The following is a 6749-nucleotide window of genomic DNA, read 5'->3' on the forward strand; positions in this document are numbered from 1 at the left end:
AAGTTTTAAAAAAAATTCCAACTAATTTTGAATATTCTGATAGAAGACTTTCTTCGGATCCTACTGATGTAATACATTTGTTGCAGGTTTTTGAGGTTTGTTCTATGCTTGTTGTTAAAATAACCAGATATATAATGGATTCATTTCTGCATTGTTTAGACTTTAGAGGCATATTTTCAGCCTCAAAATTTTCTGGTATAACAACTTCATCATATTCTTTTGTGGGTTCTTTGATTACATCAAGAAATTCTGATAAAAGCACTCTGTCATCATCATCATAACTCCCTTTTGACGCCAGTGGCGTGCCGTCATTGGAAGCGGTGGAAGCGCCGCTTCCACCTTCCAATGACCTTCCCTTGTACTTTCTAAAAATAAATTCTCATATTTTAACGTACTTTGAATTAATTAAAATTAATATTTTATTATAACCGCATTATGTATCTTATTACAAATTTCTATACTACGTGTGAAAAAACCGATAAGATTGCTATTGTATATTCGAATGTCAGCGGCGGAATGGAAGCGCTTACGAGACAACTTCCACGGCGAGAATAACCGAATGGTGTAAAGCAGCCAGAGGGCATTGGCGCATGCGCTTTACAGAGCACCAACCTCACCTGTTTAGCTGGTGGAAGCTACACACGTGTAACGCTTCCAACGATTCTATTCCTTAGCCACTGGGTAGGGAGCTATCTGACTAAGCGAATCGTTTAAGATTTAAAAAGTAAAGAGTATCCAATGTTATTTTTATGTACGTTTTGTTTGCAAAGTTATATTTGATTATAATTTTCTTTTAATTATACTGTAATTATATTGACAGATTTTCAGACAAAATCTTTAGAATTTTTATCACGTTTAGATGTTAATAATTTTAATATTATGAAAAACAATTTTTCCAATCGTGTTTTAATTCTATAAATTAAGTAAATTTTATGGGAAATTTTTTGATTTATCTAAATTACGTAGCGAATCGCAATATTTATATTCGTGTCCGGACTATAGGCCTATTGACAAGTAACTCTTAGACATATAAAGTAGTATAATTAATGTCGATCCGAACAAAGACGTACTAAAAGAATTATATAATTTAATATCATTAATATTTACGGTACCATCTACCGGTGGGTCTGCTGAGCGCAGTTTTTCGACCACGACGCAAATTCTTACATTGGCCAGGAACACTCGGTCGGAGGAAAAATTGTGGTCGCTAGCGTGGCTTTCGATAGAAAAAGAGCTTTCAAATACGTTGATGGAGTCGACGACCAGCGACTTTTATGATAAAGTAATTAACGACTTTGCGGAAAAAATCCGAATAGAGTTAGTTTATAAAAAATTAAAAAAACAAGTTTTTCTATTATTGTTTGTATCGTATCAATTTGTATTGTGTATGTATTATTTGTATTTTAGAACTAAAATACATAAATTGTTTATTTTTGTCATTTCCAGTATTTGTTTAAAACTTTTTTGGAAATGTGATGTTCCGGACAGGTCTGACTCGTCACCAAAGACGCGAAAAAACGGTTAATTTAGAGAAAAATTTATTAGTTTAAAAAAAACATAAGTAAAAGTCGTTTGTAGTCGGACACCCATTGTTTATATCAAACTGCCAGGCAGAAACCATAAATCGCGGAAGGAAGTCGTTTTATGATCGGTGGAAGATCGAATTCGTCTTCGATTTTGACTTTTCTCCCGTTCCAGGTATGAGTCTCGTTACGTTTAGTAACCAGGGACCAACCACTCGGGAAGCGTGATTGAGGGAGAACGACCAATCAAATGGACGAAAGAAGGAACGGAGATTGATATAATTCCCGACAATCGAGGACACCTGGCACTCGGTTAACGTTCCGAATAACCAAAACGCTGTGTGTCAATGCGCAAAAAAAGGGGGAGAAAACAGTTTCTCGTCTAATGTGCCAACCTGTAACTCCTGCCACTTCGGACTTAGGGCTGTTTCACACTATGACCGACTGGGCCGACCAATCCGACTCCTAGTCGTATTGCCATGGCAACAGCAGTCGGTCGACCGACTGGTCGTTCCAGTCGGACAGATTTAAAAAGTTAAATATTTGTAGTCGCGTCGGAGCAGTCGGTGAGCTACAGCCAATGAGAGCTTCGAAGCTATAACCAATCAGAGTTTAGATTTATCCGAAGTTAGAAAATGGCGGAAGGTAAAGTTTTCTCGGAAGCTTTAATAAACGAAGTCAGAAAATATCCATGGCTTTATGATATTCGGCGAGCCGATTATAAAGGCGACATTGAAAAAAATAATTGGTTAGAGTAAAGCGAAAGGTATCCAGCTAAAAAATAGTCTTAAACTTCATATTAACGAATAGACGTAGACATATCTAAATGTACTGTACTTTGATACGCTGAATCGATTGGTATTAAAAAAAAATACTTACGATCAACCGTTTAAAAGTTACGAACGATTTTTTATTTCCGTCTATTTGCTTCGTTTAAGAATAACTTTATTAAGAAATACGCAGGCACTCATCGATATTAACAAAACGAATTACTTTAATTCACCATAATACATTTCATTTACAAGAGAAAGCAACATTAAAAATGCTAAAATGGTGTCGTTAGCCCGCGTACACACGACAACCTTTCAACGACGGCCATGTTTTCTGTTTAAAATTGAAAAACTTACCACGATTGGCTAGTGTTCTGACCTGTAAGACGCGTTCCGATTGGTCCTTACGAGTCGGCCACCGACATAATCGTACTCAGTGTAACTAGTACGATTATGTCGGTGGCCGACTCGTAAGGACCAATCGGAACGCGTCTTACAGGTCAGAACACTAGCCAATCGTGGTAAGTTTTTCAATTTTAAACAGAAAACATGGCCGTCGTTGAAAGGTTGTCGTGTGTACGCGGGCTAACGACACCATTTTAGCATTTTTAATGTTGCTTTCTCTTGTAAATGAAATGTATTATGGTGAATTAAAGTAATTCGTTTTGTTAATATCGATGAGTGCCTGCGTATTTCTTAATAAAGTTATTCTTAAACGAAGCAAATAGACGGAAATAAAAAATCGTTCGTAACTTTTAAACGGTTGATCGTAAGTATTTTTTTTTAATACCAATCGATTCAGCGTATCAAAGTACAGTACATTTAGATATGTCTACGTCTATTCGTTAATATGAAGTTTAAGACTATTTTTTAGCTGGATACCTTTCGCTTTACTCTAACCAATTATTTTTTTCAATGTCGCCTTTATAATCGGCTCGCCGAATATCATAAAGCCATGGATATTTTCTGACTTCGTTTATTAAAGCTTCCGAGAAAACTTTACCTTCCGCCATTTTCTAACTTCGGATAAATCTAAACTCTGATTGGTTATAGCTTCGAAGCTCTCATTGGCTGTAGCTCACCGACTGCTCCGACGCGACTACAAATATTTAACTTTTTAAATCTGTCCGACTGGAACGACCAGTCGGTCGACCCACTGCTGTTGCCATGGCAATACGACTAGGAGTCGGACCGGTTGGCCCAGTCGGTCATAGTGTGAAACAGCCCTTAGACCGTGTCCCCGACTCCAACGGACGAAGTCTCCCCGTGCCTTACAGACTCGTCGACGCCACTGTCCGGGGGCACCTTCGATCGACCATCGAAGAACCACATTGACGCCCAGGATGTCAGAACGGCTGATTGTCCTAAAGCAAACTATTTTGTACATAGTGTATGTTTATTTTATGTTAAAATAAACGGTTTTTGTCAGATACTTGTCGTCTTTGTCTCTACAGCCACCACCCATGTACGAATGGACCCTAGACCATTACTGACGCGCAATTAACTGATTGCCCCTGGAAGTCGGCTTCCCTATCATCAAATGTCACGGCATGCCACTGGCTTAGTTCAATGTACATTTCTTAAACTATTGCATAAGCAGTTAACTCAGTAATTCTCAAACTTTTTAAAGAGATATCCTCCTATTTTTGTAAAAAAAATTTTTGTCCCTACACTTTTTATAAAAGTATATGTTTTCTTATGGTGTATTTTATTCTAACAAAGTAATTTTTTCTTACAATTTCTGATAGTATACAATTCTACTTCAAACAAATCTAAAGTAAATAGAGTACAGAGATGCTATTTGCTTATTGCTAAATGAAATCAAATTTTGAAAACAATATTGTATTTAGGTAGTCATAAACATAATAATAAATTTCAATGTAATAATATTAATGAAATAAACTAAAGAAATAGTGAGTGTCTTTAATGCTATATTACATTAAAACTAGTGGATAGACTATAAAGTATGTATAGTGCTATATTTGAAAATAAAAAATCCAGCAATGAGTTGCTTAACTTTTCCAGCAACATTTGAAACTGTGTAAGGGTGCCATTTGCTATGATATTTTATTATTAAAAACTTTTTTATTTTTAATTACTACAAAATAGCAAAAAGCTTGACTTTGACAGTAGGGATGAGTTTTATAAAAAATTATAAATGCTAATTATGAGTAAAATCATCATTAAGTCCAACCCTACTCAAGATATGACACATGATCACCATTTACTTCCCCATCTGATTGACCATTAAATATCATAATTTAATAGCGTCAATCTCCCTAATAAAGAAACCTCCCTGCAAAATTTCAGAAATTTTCAATGAAAAGCACAGAATGTACACAGACTTCTATTTTTAAGTTGGGAATATTTAAAGGGTCAAATTAGAGATAACTGGAGAATAGAACTGGTTTTATCACTACTCACTACTAAAAATAAAAAATATGACAAAGGTAGCAAAACTTTTCAGCAGGCCTTCATATATCCACTGAATTGAACTATACTCGCGCTTCAAAAGCTTTAATTCTCTTTTATCGGCAATTTAACACTTACCCGAAAGTATCGTATACTTTAAAGCTTCTCGTGCAGCCACGGAAACGGCAAAACTAAAAAGATAACCCATTGCACGGCCTAACTCCGGGAAGTAGGTTGATTCGTATCTAAGACAATACTGTTCTCTGAAATGCATGTGTTTGCCATGGTTCTTGAAAGCTTTCTATAAATATTATTCTCAATTATCACTATTATATTGATTAAAATTCATTTATCTATAATTGTAGATGAAAAAACTTTTGTTAGTTTTTGAGCAATTTTTTCTTGTTTTAACGTTAAAACATCCCAAGAAAATCTAGCGAATCATTTGAATGACTCTTACATTATCCAATGATTTCAATTTTGAATAATCAATTAATTTTTATTCAAATGAACCCATCATCATCTATAATCTTTAATATACAATAAATGTATTGAAATAATTAATATATATAATTTGCATTCTAGTGTGACTTCTAAATAATATGAGATATTACACTATTATAAATATGACTCAAACATTGCACATAAGAATGATATGTATAGCAGTGGCGTGCCGTGACATTTGATGACAGGGAAGCTGTGTTTCTGTAAGAAGCCGACTTCCAGGGAACAATCAGTTAATTGCGCGTCAGTGATGGTCTAGGGCAGTGGTTCTTAACCTTTTTATACTCGCGGCCCACCAAATATTTCATAATTTTTTGTGACCCCCATTTTTTAATAATAATTTCTATTTGATAATTTGATAATTTATCTATAATAAATTGATTTTTTTATTATTGCTTTATTTTTTATATAATAAATGTAAATCATAACTTTATTATTTCATTATCTATTTAAATAACATTCAAACTTCACAATTAAACATGAAAACTCATTAATTTTTAACAGAAAATAAAATAAGAAACATGTCGATAAATCGATCCAATGTCGATGCTAAAACTAAACTAAAACTAAAACGCCCACTTGTGGTAAGGATTTTGCATAACTTTTGCAAAAATATTTAAATTTTCAAAGCCTACTATTTTTCCTAGTTATTTTTAAAATTCCAAGCATTAATAGTTTCTTAAAATTGCTTTGGAATAAAAGAAGTAAATACTGCGGTGTAAGTAGCATATTTACATTTATTTCTTCTGTACTAACAAAGTTGTATGTAGGAAGAAATACAAAATAAATAAATAAAAACTAAATAGGAAAACTTTATCTTTCTTATTTCACTTTTCAATACGATATTCGGATTATACATCAATTTTATTTTTATTATATTCTGAAGGAAATTTTGCATAATTTGGAGGCCCCCGGCAAACTTCTTATGGACCCCCAGGGGCCGCGGCCCCCTGTTAAGAATCACTGGTCTAGGGTCCATTCGTATTTATTTGTTCGATAAGCCAGTAAAAACTGTAGACTTCTCTAAACGTATTTTTAATATCACAATTACATTCTGAATCGCTAGCCACGATATAAGGGCTAAAATTAAAAATAAATTATAAAAACTTACTCGGTGAAATAAAATGTGCGGTGGATATACATACCTGGTACAATGTATTGTTCGATTGTATTAATATACTTTTAAAGAAAATTATAATTAAAATATAGCTTTGTAAAGAAACGTACATAAAAATAACATAAAATATTCTTTACTTTTTAAATCTTAAAACAATCCACTTAGTCAAATATCTTGATACGAGTAGCTAATGGATGGAACTAGTGACGGTCCAGGTAGGTGTGTAGTGAGTGTGTGCGTGCCAAATCCCGAGGGTGCCGATACCGGTCAATGTCAAATGCCTCTTTTGTCGCATCACTAGTATATCTCAAAGGACGCCACAGGGCTGTTGTAAATTTTAAACGTTTCTCACCGTAGCTGTAAAAATCTAACTATGTTAAACTTAATAGTCATTCGTTTTCTAACTAATTCGTTTTAATACCA

Source organism: Centruroides vittatus, unplaced genomic scaffold (assembly GCF_030686945.1).
Source record: "Centruroides vittatus isolate TY-2023 unplaced genomic scaffold, ASM3068694v2 contig_885, whole genome shotgun sequence".
NCBI lineage: Eukaryota > Metazoa > Arthropoda > Arachnida > Scorpiones > Buthidae > Centruroides > Centruroides vittatus.